The sequence below is a fragment of the Schistocerca serialis genome, chromosome 3 (assembly GCF_023864345.2).
Source record: "Schistocerca serialis cubense isolate TAMUIC-IGC-003099 chromosome 3, iqSchSeri2.2, whole genome shotgun sequence".
NCBI lineage: Eukaryota > Metazoa > Arthropoda > Insecta > Orthoptera > Acrididae > Schistocerca > Schistocerca serialis.
The window spans coordinates 187,702,835-187,723,741 of NC_064640.1; the positions used below are offsets into that span (position 1 = coordinate 187,702,835).

Consider the following 20,907-nt stretch of genomic DNA (forward strand, 5'->3'; position numbering starts at 1 on the left):
TTAAACAAATGAAGTTTCAAGATAGTTTATATACGGCAAGATACATTCAAGGAACAGAATTAACAGCTTAACATAATTCCTTACGTGAACGGTTGGTGAACAGTTTGATGGTAAAAAAGCAGCTCTAAAAAAATTGCCTAATAGTGTCATAATATGTATGAAACGCAAGATACAAACGAAATACATTTATTTACATTCAAAGTACTCTCCAACGGTATTACACAGTTCTGGAAACATTTAATATCTTGCTGGAAATCACCAAAGAAACCTCCTTTCCCAGTGGATCAAAGCGCTGATGTTAAACGTCCTTGAATATTCATTACGTCTGCACAACGTATTCCTTTCAGAATTCATTTGAGGCAGGGTACAAAGAGGCGTCTGTAGGTATCACGTAACTGATGTACATCTCCATCTAAAGGCGTAAATTACCTTATGGTGTGTAGCACACGGTGGTTCCTGCACAACTGTCACCCCACCGACCCTCTCCCGTTCCATTCAAGAATGGTGAGTGACAGTTGACAAGCCTCCGCCTGAGTTGTAATTTCTCTGACTGTCGTCATGTTCCTTGTTCACCATACATTATGTTGCCTGACTCTTCATGGAATGTACGCTCTCGGAATTTTAGCAGCACTCTTCTCCGTGATGCATAACGCCTCTGTTGCAGCGTCTGCAGCTAGAGTTTGCAGAGCATCTCCGCAACATTCTCGCGCTTAATAAGCGAGTCCATGACGAAACACGCCACTTTCCTTTGGATGTTCGAAAAGAGTTAAGTAAGATTAGGCGGAAGGGGACGTTAGTTTGTGGGTGGCCAATCTCGTACTGTAGACTCCAGCTTCCCATTCCATACAACACTAAGCGGACAACAGCCGTTCCACAACTGCTTCGGAGAACATTGCGTTGATCGTTAGACATTCAGATATAAAGTTCCAGTTCATCACGTCGTTGATCCCGGGAAACATTACTGCATTTTTTCTATTCTGGGCTTTCCGGGAGTGGCTCTAACGGCGACATGGTGAACCAGAGAACAGCATACTATCTGTGTTGTGTTCTGCTCATCAACCAGTTTACGTTGCACAGTTATGTATAAAGTCTTCCACACACGTAAATATTAGTGAATTTCAGGGTTCACGCTCTCATTGTTAACATCCAGTTCGTCCGATATTAGCCTCACAGACAACGTCGCATTTGAGCCAGCCTCTGCCGCACCTGTTCCATCTTGTCCATAATTATACATGTAGACTGCATAGCGAATGATTCACTTCACCAGTGCGTTAGAGAACCTAAAAGTGTTTGTGCTATCCAAATACAATCGGAAGAATACGTCATAATTTACGGAACAAAAGGCGGTTGCAGCGTAAAAATGCAGTGGTTTAAAATATTATAAAGACGATGGTATAAATGTTTTAAACAAAATGAAGAAAGGTAAAAGAACGAAACGCTTATTCACATAGAAGTGACAACAAAAATTGGCTGTTTGCTTTATTTCTTCATGCAATTCACTCCACAGCCACGGAGCTCAATCAACAATTACACAGATAAATTAATCGAACTTCGGTTTCCATGCCTTACATATGTGAGTCATTTGAGTATATAACTTTCAACGTTCTACATGTAGGCGTTTAAAGCTTAAGACACCTTTAGACGCATTCAGCCATAGGAATTATTTCGTCGCCGAATAGCTTTATGTTAGTGTTCCACGCTAGAAGACGTATAATCTTTTCCAGTGAAAATGGTTCAAATGGCTCTGAGCACTATGGGACTTAACATCTGAGGTCATCAGTCCCCTAGAACTTAGAACTACTTAAACCTAACTAACCTAAGGACATCACACACGTCCATGCCTGAGGCAGGATTCGAACCTGCGGCCGTAGCGGACGCGTGGTTCCAGTCTGAAGCACCTAGAACCGCTCGGCCACTCCGGCCGGCCCGAGATGATCTAATTGGCTGCTTGACATACTAGCTAATAGGAATTCAGCATTTCCCGAGCGTGTGAGTAGGGCTTGGTGGTTCAGAGCTATGAGTCGATATAATCGCTCGGAAGCCGTGTGCTGGTAAACACCTATGTTAAATTGCGCTTTTCCAATGAACAACTGGCAACTTGGAAAGACATACAGGCAATGATTCTAGTGTTTCACTTCACTGTACTTATTCTCGAATAATAAAGAACAATAGTGAAAAAATTGCATTAGGCCGTTTGCTGTGTACGATTCCTAGCAAGTAGCTGACATTCATTTGCCGCGCCGGCATCTGCAAAAGAATGAGATCGTTTTCTGTGTAGTAGCCAATCGCATTTTATTTTATTTATTGTTTTATTTATTTACTGATTTACTTAACCTGGCAAGATTAGGGCCATCAGGCCCTCTCTTACATCTAACCAGGCATTCTACTTATTTTACATTCATATGTTTTAGAAGGTATATTAAACTACATCTAGTACCAAAAGTGAAATAAACAATTAGAAAGGTACACCTGGAAAAATACATACATATAGAGTTTATATTCGTAGATCATAAGTACTGTTATAATTAGACATTATTGAAGAGACAAATTTTAGATAGGAGTGCTGGCAGCAGGGAGTATGAGGGAGACTGATGGTGAAGGGAGGAGAGGAATAGAGAGACATGATGAAACATAATTAAGGAAATACAAAGGAAAAGAAGATTGCGTGGCTAATAGAGATAGATGAAGAGGAAGGCATCTCAGGAGCAAGATAGGAGACGCTAGCTTTGCTATTTGACAGATGAGAGAATTGGCCTGGTACATTAATTTTATGGAGACCTTTATGAGGATGATAGCAGGAAATGTTTCAATTTCTTCTTAAAAGCAGCAGGAGATTGAATTTTGCGCAAGGTAAGGGGCAGTTTGTTCCAGAGGCGGACAGCGGCAACTGAGAAGGAGTTTGCAAAAGTTTTTGTTTTGTGAGTGGGCACAGTTAGGATACCAAATAAGAGTGACCTCGTGTTTCGACTATGATGGCATGACAGGTTTTTAATCTCTGAAGCAAGGTACTGGGGTGCTTGCGCGACGAGGAGTCGGTGAAGTAGACATAGAGTGTGGTAGTCACACAATTTGTCCGGCCGCAGCCACCCTAGCTCGGAGTATGAAGCACTAACATGATCATATCGGCGAATGTTGCAGGTGTAACGCACACAGGCATTCATGGTTAGCTCTAGCCGTCTTTTGTTTTCACTACTCGTGCCTTGTTGAATCACATCACAATAGTGGAGGTTCGGTAGAACGAGTGCTTGCGCGAGCTGGCGTTTCAAGTCCTGTGGAAATATGTCCCGAATCTTTTTGAGAGCATAGAGACAAGCAGACGTCTTTCGGCACACTGCGACTGTAGTCTCCGCCAAGTTGAGATGCTCATCCAAAGTTGCACCCAAGTTCTTCACTGTTTTCTGATATGGTATTGGAGTACCGTCGAGCAGAATAGGAGGTAGCCGTTCGCGGAAATCTGAACTTATTAATTTCTGATGGGCTATTAAGATTACTTGCGTCTTTTTTGCATTTAGTTTAAGCCCCAGGTTTTTCGCCCATGTCGCTACTGAAGACAGATCATCATTCATCTGAGCGATTGCAGTGTTTACATCTTCAGGTCTGACGCTTAGGTAGAGCTGGAGGTCGTCAGCATAGAAATGATATTTACAGGAGGACAGAACCGACGAAATATCGTTGACATATAAAGAAAACAAAAGTGGTCCTAAGACTGATCCTTGTGGCACTCCCGAGGAAACATGTTTCCAGGAAGATTTTTCATTTACGCAGACAACACATTGCTGTCTGTCTTTTAAGTAGCTTTCAAACCATCGCATTGCACTATCAGAGAAATTAAACTGTTGCATTTTTCTGAGCAATATGTCAAAGTTAACAGTGTCAAAAGCTTTGCTGAAGTCCAGTAGCGTCAATATTGTTGCCTTTCGATTGTCGATGGCATATTTCAGGTCATCAGTTACTTTAATTAGAGCAGTGTTTGTGCTGTGATGTTTACGGAAACCGGATTGAAATTTGTCATATAGGCTGAATTCATGCAAGTGTTCAGTGATTTGGTCATGAAAAATATATTCAAGTGCTTTGGAAACAGCAGGCAGTATGCTAATTGGTCGGTAATCACTAGGCAGTTGCGGGTTTTCGATCTTAGGGATGGGTCGAATTATGCTTCTTTTCCATGCAGTGGGGTATATTCCGTTCACGAGGGAAAAATTAAATATGTCAGTTAAGACAGGTACTAAGATATCGGCAACATTCTTAATCATGGTTATACCGATACTGTCGTTGCCTATTGCATCAGAAGAGATTCTCATTATTGCTTTTCTTGCCGTATTTGTTTTTACATGTTTTAGATGGAAGGTATCGTTGTTAGTTATCCTGTTTGGGGATTCTTGTGGACGGTAATTATCAGCCGTGCAGAGAAGAATTCATTTAATTCGTTAGCTGACACATGAATAGTAGTTTCCGATTTTGCCTTTCCGACCCCTAAGCTATGGAGATTCTTCCATAGTGTCGAGGGCGTCAGATCGCTGCATACAAGGGAGCGAGCGTGCCTGATTTTAGCATTGCGAATGGATTGTTTCACTCTGTTCCGTAGCTTTCTATATTCTTCGAAACGCTCGGGTTTCGGATCTGCCTTGAAACGCCTGTGGGCAGCATCCCTATTAGTCATCATTTGACGTAATTCAGCTGTCAGCCATGGAGCAGGAGATTTTCTTACACGGATTGTGCGCACAGGTGCATGTTTGTCATAGAGGGCAGTGAGTTTATCACCAAGTTCATTAATTTTGCCGTCGATTGTAGGTTCTCTGATTATTTGAAGCCATGAGATTTCTGAGCAATCGGCTGTTAGAGCGTCAAGGTCAATACGTTTCATGTTTCTACAAGTTATGTAACGCGATTTGATCCTTGGGGGCTGCACAGAGTAGGCCAGGAATATTACATCATGTGCTGAGAGGCCAGGGGCCGATGTTTGACCAACATCTCTTACTTTGTCAGTCTGTTTCGTTGCGATTACGTCTATAAGAGTATGACTGTGCGCCGTATGGTGTGTAGGTTGTAATGGAAGAATGTCCATGCTATTGCAACTAAACAGTCTTCTTAGGTTTATTGCGGAGGGAGTGTCTCTTAGCAGGTCTATGTTCAAGTCACCCATTACGATGACATGTTCGTATTGACACTGAAGTGAATGTAATTCCGACTGGAAGGAACTCATTGAGTTTATTTTGGCGGCTTGTACACGACGCCAGTCAAGAATTTCCGACTTTGTATATTTATTTCAATGAACATGAATTCAGCCTCTTTTTCTTCAGCAGGATTTGACGTACATAAGACTTTCGCTTTGAGATCTGTTCGTATATATGCGCCGACCCCGCCACCTCGCTTTTTTTATCTGTCTGCCCCAAGAAATGTGTACCCTGGGAGATGAATAGATACAGAGGATATGTGTAGTTTCAACCACGTTTCGGATAAGAGGATTACGTGGTAGTTTAGTTGGTTGAAGAGGAGGCTAAGTTCTTCGTAATGTGCAGGTAAATACTGGATGTTGCAGTGAGCTGCTAAAAGCTCTGACGCGTTCCGCTGAGCAGCCTGGAGTAGGGTGGCAGACTGGTTTGTCCCTTTGTTAGGCACTACCTGCCGCGAGGGGCACTGGCCGGTGCTTCCGCCAGGTGACATAACACAGGGGTGTCCGAGATTTTGCGCACCCTGTTTGTGAATCCGCGAGTGCCGAAAGAAAGGCGACTGCAAGAGATTTCCTGAGGTTGCGGGAGTATAGAAAATGGATTAGTGGTATTCGGTGCAAGGAGAATATGACCAAAATAGTGACGGCTGTGTGTCACTGTGTATCCTATGTCGTAAGAAGAGAAATGTAAATAGCGTATTTGAAACAGGTTAGGGTGGAAATAAGGGAAAGGGGAGTGATTTAAGAGGCCCATGCTGCCAGCAGAGAGAAGTAAGCTTAATAATTAATAGATTATCGTAGGAAGCTAGAATTAAATTGAAATTTACTAAAGTGATACTGGTAGTGATTATCGTAGGAAGCTACAATTAGATTGAAATTTGCTAAAGTGATACTGATGGTGATTTTTAATATGAACAATTTAAACCGAAGCGATGGGTGATTAATGAACTAAAGGAGAGACTAATAATTGCAGTAGAACTATTACAGAATGGAAGAGAATAAACTGAGAAAATGAAAAAAAGTATTAGCAGTAACTAAAATTAAGTAATTGTTAGAGCTACAGACACAGAAAAAAATAGTGAAAAGTTAATACAGTTACAAAAACAATTAGTTGAAAGTACAAATATGGGTATAATTAAAAAGTTAATACAATTACAAGACTATAACTGAGTCTAGGGCTGTTACAATTTGCAAATGGTGTTAGGTTTGCACTTCTGGCTCGAGTAGCTTCACTTAATACTATTCAGTTCTGTCATGTTTGTGACTGTCTTCTGCCCAGCTGCTGTCTTAATGATTACTCTGCCATCCTGAGTCCACACATTCTGAAGACCGAAATGGGATATGGCACTGTTTAAAATCTTTAGCCGTTCGTGTGTCAGATCTTCTCTTGTTGTAAGCCCTGTCCTTGCTAACTTCTTCTTCTGGGTAAAGATCTCTGCCCTTTTTTGGTACGAGACAAATTTAATTATTATTGGACGAGATTTGGTAGCACCTGGTAGTTTTCGTCCCACCCGATGGCTTCTGTCAATGTCTGCCTTGGTGACTTCGACACCTAATTTTTCACGCGCAACCTCTATAAGCAGGTTGTCTGTGTCTTCTTGCCCGCATCTCCTGGTCGTGCGGTAGCGTTCTCGCTTCCCACGCCCGGGTTCCCGGGTTCGATTCCCGGCGGGGTCAGGGATTTTCTCTGCCTCGTGATGGCTGGGTGTTGTGTGATGTCCTTAGGTTAGTTAGGTTTAAGTAGTTCTAAGTTCTAGGGGACTGATGACCATAGATGTTAAGTCCCATAGTGCTCAGAGCCATTTGAACCATTTTTTTTGTGTCTTCTTCCTTATTTTCTGCTACTCCAAACAGTCGTAGACTATTTCGCCTTTGGTACTGTTCTAGCTCGTCTGTTGCGGCAGATAGTTTCACTTCCAACTCTCGTGCCTTTTTCTCGTATTCAGACACAGACTTTTTTAGTGCTGTAATTTCGGCAGTATTGGCCTCAACAGTATCACGCATTTTGGCCAATACTGCTGCCGTTACAGTATCTGATATAGTGCCTGCTATCAGATCGAGATTGTTTTTATCGCGAAGCGCAGCGTTTACCTCAGAGCGGACCAGCTCCGCTATACCGGGAGCCGCGGCCACACCTTCCGCCAAGAGCAGACCCGCCGCACCTGCTGCTGCCCCGCTGCTGGCCGCGCTGCTGTTGACTCTTCTGTTTACCATTTTCTCGAAGATATTGGCGGAGCACAGAAAAAAAATAGCACTACTGCACAGAACACTGTTGTTTACACGATTTCCACTTGTACTAGACAACACCACCTGCGAGAACACCTTCGAATTCAACTAAATTTCGCGAGCCGAACTTAACACGTGTTACACTGCAGCCGCCATGACACGTATCCACTCTTCTTGTTATTTTATGACACGAAAAGCACCGGAAATACAACTACATACTTAATAGTACAATACTATAGTGTGAAACATCATTTGTGTGTATTTGATACTTCAAAGGTCTAAGTGTATTACAATTTACCGCTGACATATCTCATTGGTTGGTAATCAGCAGACATACACTTCTCGATGTATGGAACTGTTACAACATCCAAGTCCTTGAACATCGGATTGTCGATTAAGAGGAAAGGAAATCTGGAATGTCCTACGAAAGAGAACCGTCCCCGCATTTTCCTTAAGTGATTCGGAAAACCACGGAAACCTTTCAGTCTGGACAGCAGAACGAAGATATGAATCTCCGTTGTCGCGGGTGTAAGTCCAGTGTCTTACAACTGCGACACCTCATACGGCTGCTGATCGAAATATTTTTCACTAAGAATTACGGAACGTATTAGTACGTGTGACAGTAGTGTAATACAGAGATTAGTCTGTAAAGTAATTCTAAGGTGTGTTGTATATTAACAAATCATAGGCTGCAGTTTCTTTTAAACATCTGTCGTATAGAGTCACAGTACAGAATATACTGTTTTCCGTCATTATCACAGCATCAACAAGAACAAAACGTCGGAAAGTGGCAGAATAATGTGATAACACATCTCACCTTATCAACGCTGTTTTTAAAGCAGACAGAGATAATTTTCGATCAAAGATGCAGACGTTGAAAATGGATTTCTGTAAGGTAAGAAGCTGAAAAATTACTCTGATACTGAATGAGTACTTTCAAGTTAAACAGCCATAAATTTAAAATACAATCGCCTCAAAAAAATGGTTCAAATGGCTCTGAGCACTATGGGACTTAACAGCTATGGTCATCAGTCCCCTACAACTTAGAACTACTTAAACCTAACTAACCTAAGGACAGCACACAACACCCAGCCATCACGAGGCAGAGAAAATCCCTGACCCCGCCGGGAATCGAACCCAGGAACCCAGGCGTGGGAAGCGAGAACGCTACCGCACGACCACGAGATGCGGGCACAATCGCCTCGATCTAACGTTATTTTGTATAGGTCAAATAAAGCAACACAGTTATTCAGAAAATAGCGTTGACACCAATACGTGATAAAACGGTTAATCGCACTGATCATTAAGCTTCGCTTAATTATGAAACGCATTTGGGCAGTGCTGCACAATACGTTGTGTGACTGGAATGAATAAAACATAATCCGTTTTGTGCGTGTATCATTTATCATCGCGGACTTTGCATCGAACTAGAGTTGCATGTTCGCAGCTTCAGTTGAATATTTTCTGTAGTGCTGTTACTTTACGAGCTCATTTCTGAGAGACAGTTGAAATGCTTGTTAGGTACATGGAAACGTGCATCTACCCAGCAGAAGGCGCTCTATGCATGATACGACTTACCTGTGTTCACATTAAATGTATTCGCAATTGCGAATAATGACAACCATCAGCTGTAGAATGGAATGACGACAATGAAATTTTGTGCCTCACCGGGACTCGAACCCGGATTTCCCGCTCTTCGCGAGCGGTCGCCTTACCATTTGGCTACCCGTGCACGACTCAACGACCAGCTTCAAACTTCCATATGTCGTCAACCATGCGTTTACGACCTGCACTCGTACACCCATTATGTATATTCCCGTACAAGTCAGACGAATCGTTTGCCCGGTATCAGCAGAGCATAGCGATATTGCGGCGCCTGTGTTATTCTGATTACGATGCAAAGTTCCTTTGGACATGCATGCATACCTGCGTGTAGGTTGCTCGGCTGCTTACGTGTCCGTGTTCAGAAAGGAGAACTCCTGTGCACTTACTATTGAAATTCTCTCCACGTGGCTCAGTTACCCGTATTAATGAATACTGACGCGACCGATGCAGAAAGTAAAAATTTTTGTCGCAAGGGGAAACAGACAAAACTTCGAATCGTTCACCTTACTTCACTGAATCTGTCACAGACGATCGTGTCAGTGTTGCGGATGTATTCGTCGACGCAGTTGTACCGATGTCACAATTTCGCTTCATAATTTTGAAAGTTATCGACACCATGGACGCTGCTGAGCATCATAACTGAAATACAAGGATTGGTAGGAAACAACGAATTTCTATTGTATGTATATAATATAGTAAGAATAAATTATGATTAAATTTTTTGGTGATTTGGGGTACACATTCCGTGAAATTTACGGTGCTGCTACCTCTGGCAGTAACAGTGTCTCTGGCATCGAGTCGAACTGAGGTTGAATGACAAACAGGGACACGTCATTCAACTTCTGGCTCCATGCACAGATTCGTCAACAATGATACTAAACGCAGAATCAGGACATTTCTGGAAAGACGAAATATCACCCCTCCTGAGTGCAATTTTATTGGGCGCACAGCTGTCTGTGCGCTGCTCTCAGCTGCAGCGTCAAGGGAAGCCAGATGAATAGTCACCCTGATGACAGCCTATGATGTTCCACACGTCGTCGCACTTGTTTTGCCGCAAACAGGCCCATTTCCTGAGCCAAGACACGTGACGTGGCTGTACGATGCTGCACTTCTGAGCGTACAACGTATCTATCCTCTCGGGCACTAGTCTCGTGAGGGCATCGAGATCCTTCATGACGTTCAACAGGGCAGTCGTGAACGCACCGATTCTATACTGGAATGAGCGTCGTGACACCTCAGCCAATGCGAGCAGCAATATCGCTGAATGATAAAGTGCAGTCTCGTTAGGACAAGATCCTACCACTATCGAATTTCGACATATATCGGTAGACATTTTTTATTCCCACACGAAGGAAAAAACGGTATTCTTACAAACAAACAACATTCAAATGCGATTTACAAACCAGAAACTCGATGTGTAACACTTCTTGTATACGGAACGGAGGCAGCATTACTTCTACTTACTTTGTTCGGTTGTACTGAAATGTTAATGATTTCCATATCCAAGCAAGAATTACACTTCACACGAGTTTCACATTTACACATGCCGACTTCAGGTCGTTACAGTTTTAACGACCAGCAGTGTATTTAGCGTAATTGTGCACAGAACCGATATGATGAGCGTTAGTACCTCTGCCCTCCGTTACAACTGTTGTGTGTGCCTCGTGAGTCATCATTTGGGATCTCTCTAGCAGTTTTATTGCTAGCCCCAAAGCATTAGAAATTTGAACGTCATCTGCTTCTAAGATCTCGCCAGTGTGGCAGGATGGTGGTGGCAGCTTTCTGCTTCCGGGGTGGTTAGCTCGTCGAGTATCGAACACGGCGCCCTAGGGGAACGAGGCTTAGCTGAAGCGGCTGTTAAGGCTAAATCCGATTACCGGGCTGCGGCGCCAGGGGAGGCGGCCGCCGTCCGCACGCCCTCTGTTCATAACGCCTCGCCATTTCTCTGTGCGAAACAACTCAGTTACTCCACTTGATTTGTTACCATGCCGGAAGGCCGGGCCTAATAAATTGGCTTTGATAATTGTTTCTTGCAACCGTTTACACGTTAAAATTTTGGCGTCTCATTGACACCAGCTGTCATCAAAGAAGGAAGGAACGTATTTACACAACGATGCACACCGCCACTTTAGTTATTGCTGAATTTTATTCTGCGCCTCGGATGTCAGAAGTAAATATGGAAGAAAGAGCAGTGTTTAACGCATCGTCAACGACAAGGTCATTAAATACGGAGCACAAAGTCGGATGGTGAAGGAAATTAGACGTACCCTTTCAAATACATCATCTCGGTATTTCTCTAAAGTGGCACTAGAGAAATCATTGAAAACATAGATCCGGATGGACGGCCGGAGCTTTTGAACGTCGTCCTCCCGATTACGAGTCGACTGTGCTAATCGTTGCATCGCCTCTCTCGATCGGGTATCTGAGATTTTAGCGACTACGACGCTACTGCAGTGAAAGACACTACCAAAGTCCACAAGAACATATTGTTGGATGACAGTAAGCAAATGCAGGAAGCCTTGGGCATAATTTCCACCCAGTGTGATAAATGAGAGCTCTCTTTAAATGTGGATAAACGTAGTGTAATGGATGCAATGAAGGCATAGAAACAGCCAGTACCTGAATGAGATTTTCACTCTGCAGCGGAGTGTGCGCTGATATGAAACTTCCTGGCAGATTAAAACTGTGTGGCGGGCCGAGACTCGAACTCGGGACCTTTGCCTTTCACGGGCAAGTGCTCTGCCAACTGAGCTACCCAACCACGACTCACGCCCGTCCTCACGGGACACTTGCCCGCGAAACACAAAGGTCCAGAGTTCGAGTCTGGGCCCGGCACACAGTTTTAATCTGCCAGGAAGTGTCATATCAGCGCACACTCCGCTGCAGAGTGAAAATCTCATTCTGGAAACATCCACCAGGCTGTGGCTAAGCCATGTCTCCGCAATATCCCTTCTTTCAGGGGTGCTAGTTCTGCAAGGTTCGCAGGAGAGCTTCTGTAAAGTTTGGAAGGTAGCAGACGAAGTACTGGCAGAAGTAAAGCTGTGAGGACGGGGCCTGAGTCGTGCTTCGGTAGCTCAGTTGGTAGAGCACTTGCCCGTGAAAGGCAAAGGTCCCGAGTTCGAGTCTCGGCCCGGCACACAGTTTTAATCTGCCAGGAAGTTTCATATCAGCGCACACTCCGCTGCAGAGTGAAAATCTCATTCAGGTACTGGCTGTTTCTATGCCTTCATTGCATCCATTACACTACGTTTATCCACATTTAAAGAGAGCTCTCATTTATCACACTGGGTGGAAATTATGCCCAAGGCTTCCTGCATTTGCTTACTGTCATCCAACAATATGTTCTTGTAGACTTTGGTAGTGTCTTTCACTGCAGTAGCGTCGTAGTCGCTAAAATCTCAGATACCCGATCGAGAGAGGCGATGCAACGATTAGCACAGTCGACTCGTAATCGGGAGGACGACGTTCAAAAGCTCCGGCCGTCCATCCGGATCTATGTTTTCCATGATTTCTCTAGTGCCACTTTAGAGAAATACCGAGATGATGTATTTGAAAGGGTACGTCTAATTTCCTTCACCATCCGACTTTGTGCTCCGTATTTAATGACCTTGTCGTTGACGATGCGTTAAACACTGATCTTTCTTCCATATTTACTTCTGACATCCGAGGCGCAGAATAAAATTCAGCAATAACTAAAGTGGCGGTGTGCATCGTTGTGTAAATACGTTCCTTCCTTCTTTGATGACAGCTGGTGTCAATGAGACGCCAAAATTTTAACGTGTAAACGGTTGCAAGAAACAATTATCAAAGCCAATTTATTAGGCTCGGCCTAATGGGGTGCCATAGGTTACACGTCTCGGTCACCTCTTGTTCGCATTGACGGCACTTTGAACAATAGCCGTAACATTTCAAATGTGTTACGACCCGTGGCTCTACCCTTGATTCGATCCCTGCGAAACCGTACATTTCGGCAGGATAATGCACGACCGCATGTTGCAGGACCTGTACGGGCCATTCTGGATACAGAAAAGGTTCGACTGCTGCCCTGGCCAGCACATTCTCCAGATCTCTCACCAATTGAAAACGTCTGGTCAATGGTGACCGAGCAACTGGCTCGTCAAAATATGTCAGTCACTACTCTTGATGAACTGTGGTATCGTGTTAAAGCTGCATGGGCAGCTGTACCTGTACACGTCATCCAAGCTCTGTTAGACTCAATGCCCAGGCGTATCAAGGCCGTTATTACGGCCAGAGGTGGTTGTTCTGGGTACTGATTTCTCAGGATCTATGCACCCAAATTGCGTGAAAATGTAAGCACATGTTAGTTCTAGTATAATATATTTGTCCAATGAATACCCGTTTATAATCTGCATTTTTTCTTTGTGTAGCAATTTTAATGGACAGTAGTGTATTTACCGCTCGCTCGTCGGAAAGACGCGAATTTCACACTAATCCCCTGCCTACATGTCGGTGTTTATATTCCCGCATCGGAGTCGCGCTATGTTGCGTATACGCTGCAGCAACAACCTCAAACGGAAACTTTTCGATAGACCCTTATTTTCAGGAGCAATTCTAAGGAGTAAATAGAACGACTACGTAAAATCTATTTTGGGACTTGCAGCACGTCTGTAAAGTAAGTCGCGTAAAAGACGGTAGTCGACCATTTGTAGAGCGTTTGAAATCATTAACAAGTAGGCATCAGAACACACATTGAACGAATTGATCGTTAAATATCGGTAGAGCTTATATGAAACTGCAGCAAAGATATTCTATAAACTGGGAATCTGTGCCTGTGTGGCCGAGCGGTTCTAGGTGCTACAGTCTGGAACCGCAACACCGCTGCGGTCGCAGGTTCGAATCCTGCCTCGGGCATGGATGTGTGTGATGTCCTTAGTTTAGTTAGGTTTAAGTAGTTCTAAGTTCTATGGGACTGATGACCTCAGCAGTTAAGTCCCATAGTGCCCAGAGCCATTTATTTGGGAATCTGTAGAAGGAATGCGCCGTTCCTCTCGCCACACGCAATTGTGTGAATTCAGAAAAGCCGTATTCGTGGTAAACGGTGATTCTGCTGGAATCATTGTACATCTCACGTGGGCATCGTACGAGTAAGAGAGATAGGGAGCGAATAGTACCATATGGACGCTCGTTTCCCCCTCGCATGGTACTCAAATGGAATACGACACATAATCGACAATAATGGTATGAGTCACACGCTACAATGCGCTGTACAGTGGTTTGCTCAGTATATTCGTGGATATATAGTAGCAGATAAGCCATTTGAGGGTGATGAAAGATACAAGGTCATAAAACCGTTACGTAAGTGAACAAAAGTTTGGCGGCGCGTCAGCATGAGTAGCATAGTATAGGATTCCTCATGGTCTTATAACCCGATACATTTTACAAATTTGCTCAGGTCCTTAATTTTCAAAAAGCACTGCTCATAAGCAACGTAAGCAGAACTTGCGCACTGAGAACAGAAATCTTACTTTGTCGCAATCCCGTTTCAAGCAAGACGCTCAGAGGGTATGACAGCTCTTCTTTACAGAAAAATGCATCGCCATTCAAGTGACTATGTTCCAGGAAATACCTTAATTGTCCGAATTCGTTACACATCAGTGGTTTCACCGAAAAGATTGGTTGAGACAACAGTCATCGAGTCCTGCTAGAAACAACTTGATTTGCCAGCTTCTCCAAAGTTGTTTGATACGTACCTAACATCCCACTGAAATCAACACATTTATTAACATCATGGTGCATACAGCTTAACTCTTCTGAATAGTCTGAATGTGAATTAAACAAGGCCGTTAATTATCATGTAGATGCTACGTCAAACGGTACAGTCAAATTATCACTTTTTGCAAAAAACACAATATAAGAGAATTAAATGGTCACTTAAATGCAAAATCTAAACTAAGAAAGTTAAAGGGTCACTTAGACACAAACTCAGAATTGCGGGAGTTTATTGACCAGTTAGACGCAAAGTTCATACCAAGATAATTAAATGTTTACTTAGATACAAAGTCAAAAGGCAAACACTTGTTGATGGTAAGAGTTGAATTGTCGGTCAATAGCTTCCTGGTGACCAACTGAGCTCGGAAATAAGTTGCTGAAGTGGAGCTGTTACGGAGGAACTTGTTCAGCAACCATAACTGTCAGCTTGGAGACGTGTGGCGTCCTAAGTACAGGGTGAGCAGAAAGCTGCATGTCCCGGTCTCTTTTTCGGAAATGTGATCGGCGTGGTGAAATAGTGCGGTCTGTGGCGACGTTGGTGCGACCGGTCTCAGTGGATCGTCCAGCAAGCTAGACTATAAAAGTGGTATTTTGAAGCTGAATTCCGGCGAGTAGGCAACCCAGCAGATCTGGCTGTATTGCGAGAAGGAATACGCCCCAAGACACAGCTCTTGGATAGTTATGTCTTTAGTATCTATCAAACTTCACTAGCGCCTCGTTCGTAATAACTGCTTTTCTGGCAGAGTATTACTTCTGTTCGAACATGGAAAAAGGAATGAACCAAACTAGATCACAAATACGGCTATTAATACCTTCATTTAAGTAAATGTAACTGCAGGTGTCTGTTACAAAGGTATATTTCTCGGGTCATATTTTGATGAACGTTTAGGAAAAAAAAAGTTGAGAACCACCTTCATCTCTAATGCCAATTATGTGACCTTCCAATATGATTCTAAAAAATAGAAACGGGCATTGTACATTTTACGTGTTGCGTCATTGGGCGTAGAGAAACGGTGGTTAGTATGCGCCAGCGTCATGTGTGGGCCACTTGTTGTTTCTCGAGTTTGCCGTTAGGTGGAGAACGTATGCAGTGCTTGGAAGATTTGATTGTTTGAGGGAGGAGACCAGACAGCGTGGTCATCGGTCTCATCGGATTAGGGAAGGACGGGGAAGGAAGTCGGTCGTGCCCTTTCAAAGGAACCATCCCGGTATTTGCATGGAGCGATTTGGGGAAATCACGGAAAACCTAAATCAGGATGGCCGGACGCGGGATTGAATACGAGTCCAGTGTGCGCTTGGAAGAAAGCGCAGACACTACTCCGCCATTTGCTACAACTTAAGTGATGTAGCTGCTGAATTCATATCACAAATTTTATTTGTTTTTGAATGTTAAGCTCCGCCATTTCCTAGAACTTGAGTGATGTAGCTGTTGAATTCGTGTCACAAATTTTGTTTGTTTTTGAGTGCTGAAGCAGGTGAACGCTGTAAGTTTCAGCCTCGGCTTGCACCATTGAAGGTTCGAATGTAGACGGTACTGTAAAGACAAAATCCCGCTCGCTCAAGTCGTTTTCTGTTTCCGCCACGTTTTAATATGTAGTGTCAGTCGGTTCGAATGGGCCATACCAAAGACGTGTGCTATGGGCCGTATAAATAAATCTCTTCTTTGTTTTTAGGGTACGATTACAAGTTTCAAGAAAAAGCCTGATATTGACGGTCGAAGTGAGTAGTTTGAGACTGCAATGAAGCAATCGCGTTTGGAAGGCGAAATGATCGAAAGGGCTGACGTTTGTTTTAATTTTCGTAGAACTACACTGCAAAGGAGATTAAAATTAGCTGCAGGGAGTCCGCTGGTATCTACGACACGTCAGCCGGCTGTGGTTTTCCAAATCAGCGTTCTTGGTGGGAAATTTGTTGAGGAAATTTGGATCCAGTTTGGAGGCTGGGGCATCAACTTCGTGCAGACTTTGAAGGTTCATTATATTACAATGAAAATATTTTATTTTACTTTCAACTTTGAAATTACACGTGATTTAAATTACTTGATAATTGACACGTCATGCATTAGAGCAGGTTTACTGTAATCAGAGCGCTCAGCGTCACTCCCGAACAGTTAGTTGTTGCCAAACTGCCAAAACAGTTACTCAGTTCCCTTCCAATTCCTTGTCCGTTTTTCTTTCTTTATGTGTTTGGATCCCGAATCCTGGGTCAGGCCCTTTTATTTCGTATTTCATCACACACACACACAGAGAGAGATAAGCTTCGTCTGACATTACGTGAGGCCGAATTTTTTGAAGGCGGCAATTAATCGTTGGACTGGGTCACCAGAGGCATAAATATAACGACGTTCCACTGTGCAGTGGCGTGGCGCAATGGTTAGAGTATAGACTTGACGTGTAGAAGGTCGTAGATTCGAATCTTGTCAAATGATGCAACATTCTTTTTAATTTCTAAATCTTACCAAAAGATGTTGATTGTTATTTTCATTTAATTAATTGATTTAAATATTTTTTATTTCTAATACTTTGTGGCGTCATTTTCAAAATAGTATTGAGTTGTTATTTGCTGTTATTTTTCTTCCTATAATTATTTTCTCGTTTGGAATCTGCTTGCGTCGCCTATAATCTGCAATCAATTGCCAACCAGGGCTGCTCGTCTGTAGGTAGTGTGGCAGCTCGTGTTGCAAATGTGAGGATAGTTTCAGGTAACCGATAATAGCGAGAAATTACAGATAAAGGTTAACCTTAATCGCTATGAACATTGCGACCGCGATTTTAGTTCCGCCGCAAATTGTCGGTCTCAGTTTTCTGGGATAAATTACATATCACAAGGTTGTGGTTAGGCTAGGACATGAGTTTAATTCGGGGCTACAAAACGTGTCGCCGGCCGCGGTGGTCTAGCGGTTCTAGGCGTGCAGTCCGGAACCGCGCGACTGCTACGGTCGCAGGTTCGAATCCTGCCTCGGGCATGGATGTGTGTGATGTCCTTAGGTTAGTTAGGTTTAAGTAGTTCTAAGTTATAGGGGACTGATGACCACAGTAGTTAAGTCCCATAGTCCTCAGAGCCATACAAAACGTGTCGTCTGCCCAGTTCAGTCATTGGTCACTTAAATTGAGCTGTCGACAGAGCATCTCGTATTTCCGTCCATCATGCCTCGCGGCGGCTGCTTCCAACATTGCTCAGCGTTACACAACAGCAGCGTTAGTGAAGTGATCCGCCGTGTTTTTGTTGCCTGCAACTGAGTGGCAGCCGGCAGCGATTGTGGAAAACACTGTAGCGGCAAGTGACAGACGTCAACTATCAAGCAATTTTAATCGGACTATGTAAATATTGGTTAGCTAATCTGTATCGTGTGAAAGAACCAAAATATTGGTTTACATAATAATATTTTCGCTTCTGTTGTAAGTTTTTACTTTTTTTTATTATACTGAACTTTTGATATATAAACAGGTTACATTCTTTGTGAAGCGCAAGACTTCATTTTTAATTAAAAGCCTACATTTTATTGTATGGCCCATACTACCAGACACCTTCATTAACATCTCGAATTGTGTCTTATAAAATCCCTTCTTGCTGTGTGCCGTTTTGGTTAGATTTTCTTTTTCCACCATTCACACATAAAAAAGTTGATAAATAAAGATTTTATGCAGTTACACCTCATTTCAAAATAACAAGAATTTTGTACCAATTTCGGATTAATTGGCGAATAATAGTGAGGGTTCTTTTTTTGAGTATTTCGGTGTAAGTGAGCCCTGATCTTCAGTGGCTCGTTACTTATTAGAGGGCGGCCCTGGTAGTGCAAATGCAGCACGAAGAAAGTGGCTCGTTAAAGATTAATTACATTTCATTCGATTCCCTAAGTCCATTTACTTTTGTATCTGTATTGCAGTGAATATATCTGCACGACACTGGTAAAGTTGAAGGTACGCACTGTGCGTCTTGTTTTGAAACATACTTGTTACAGTCTCTTACGCTACTTGCTGTTGAAACAGTAACGCTCACTTTATTGGTTCAAATGGCTCTGATCACTATGGGACTTAACTTCTGAGGTCATCAGTCCCCTAGAACTTAGAACTACTTAAACCTAATTAACCTAAGGACATCACACACACCCATGCCCGAGGCAGGATTCGAACTTGCGACCGTAGCGGTCGCGCGGTTCCAGACTGTAGCGCCTAGAACCGCTCGGCCAACCCGGCCGGCCTCACTTTATTCTATGCCCACAAGCTTGCATTCAGTACCGCTACGTTTTGTCCCTGGTCTGTTTTTCGATTATGTTAGTGGAACCTGAACAGCGATGCACAGCACTATGGATGGTTTACCTGATGAGAAGTTGGCCAATATGCACCTGATGTATGGGGTTACTACACACAGCAAAAATGTTTTGCATCACCCCGATTCCCAGAACTCCTGAAGATAGACGTTGACTGTGGATATTGTATCACAGACACAGTCCCTTTGACTGCTCAGAGATGTCACTAAACCCGCCCAAAGATGTAAACAACCATGCATGAGCAGCGCCTATTAGACGGAGGGGGTCCGACAGCCGATCAGTTCCAGTCATTCCACTAGGAAGGAGGTACACAGCTCGTGTTGTCTGTAGTTCAACCATGCCTAGACGGTCAATATCGCGGTTCGATGACGTCCGCATTGTTACTTTGTGCGAGGAAGGTGTCTCAACAAGGGAAGTGTCCAGGCGTCTCTGAGTGAACAAAAGCGGTGTTCTTCGGACATGGAGGAGATACAGAGAGAGAAGAACTGTCAATGACATGCCTCGCTCAGGCCACCAAAGGGTTACTATTGCAGTGGATGACCGCTACCTACGGATTATGGCTCGGAGGAACCCTGACATCAACGCCACAAAGTTGAATAATGCTTTTCGTGGAGCCACAGGACGTCGAATTACGACTCAAACTGTGCGCAGGAGGCTGCATGATGCGCAATCTCACTCTCGACGTCCATGGCGAAGTCCATCTTTGCAACCAAGACACCATGCAGGGCGGTACACATGGGCCCAACAACATAACGAATCAACCGCTCAGGACTGTCATCACGATCTCTTCACCGATGAGTGTCGCATATGCCTTCAACCAGACAATCGTCGGAGACGTGTTTGGAGGCAACGAGGTCAGGCTGAACGCGTTAGACACACACTGTCCATGATGAGTGCAGCAAGGTGGAGGTTCCCTGTTGTTTTGGGGTGGCATTACGTGGGGCCGACGTACACCACTGGTGGTCATGGAAGGCGCCGTCACGGCTGTACGATACGTGAATGCCATCCTCCGACCGACAGTGCAACCATATCGGCAGCATATTGGCGAGGCATTCGTCTTCATGGACGAAAATTCGCGCCCCCATCATGCACATCTTGTGAATGACTTCCTTCAGGATAACGACATCGCTCGACTAGAGTGGCCAGCAGGTTCTCCAAACATGAACCCTATCGAACATGACTGGGCAGATTTAAAAGGGCTGTTTATGGACGACGTGACCCACCAACCACTCTGAAGGATCAACGCCGAATAGCCGTTGAGGGGTGGGACAATCTGGACCAACAGTGCCTTGATGAACTTGTGCACAGTATGCCACGACAAATACAGGCATGCATCAATGCAAGAGGACATGGAACCGGTGTGTACAGCAATCTGGACGACCACCTCTGAATGTCTCGCTGTATGGTGGTACAATATACGAGGGTTATTCCAAAAGTAAGGTCCGATCGGTCGCGAAATGGAAACGACTATGAAAATCCGATAAAGCTTTGCACAGATGTGTTGGGTAGTGTCTCTAGTATAACCCCAGTTAGCATCACGTCGCTCTTCTCATTTCTGAGCTCGCAGTGAGTGCGTAAAGATGTCTAGAAAATAGTGTCTGCCGCCAAGTACGAGGGCCTGGTGAGAAATTTCGCCTGAAGCTATGCAGCCAACATTACATAACTGTCGTGCTGTTTCGTCTTCACGACAATTCTCAGCCGCATTCTGCAGGGGCAATGAAGATGCTCCTGCATCGTTTTCAAATGGAAATGTTAGATTACCCACAATACAGTCCGCAATTGTCTCCCCCTGAGTTTCATCTCTGGTCACATGAACCGCTGTCTTTGACGACAACATTTTGACACAGACAACGAGGTGTAGGCCAGCGTGGAGAATTGGCGGAAAGCACTGGCGGCTGCCTTCTAT

At 43.9% G+C, this 20,907-nt stretch overlaps 1 protein-coding gene and 1 non-coding gene across 2 annotated transcripts in view; both read left to right on the forward strand.

Annotated features, from left to right (window-relative positions):
- The window catches only part of LOC126471563 (neuronal cell adhesion molecule-like), a 761,819-nt gene that overhangs the window by 246,165 nt on the left and 494,747 nt on the right, over positions 1 to 20,907 (forward strand). The gene's annotated exons all lie outside the window — the stretch shown is intronic.
- On the forward strand, positions 12,063 to 12,139 carry Trnas-uga (transfer RNA serine (anticodon UGA)). The gene has a single exon. It is a non-coding gene; the product is annotated as a tRNA-Ser (tRNA).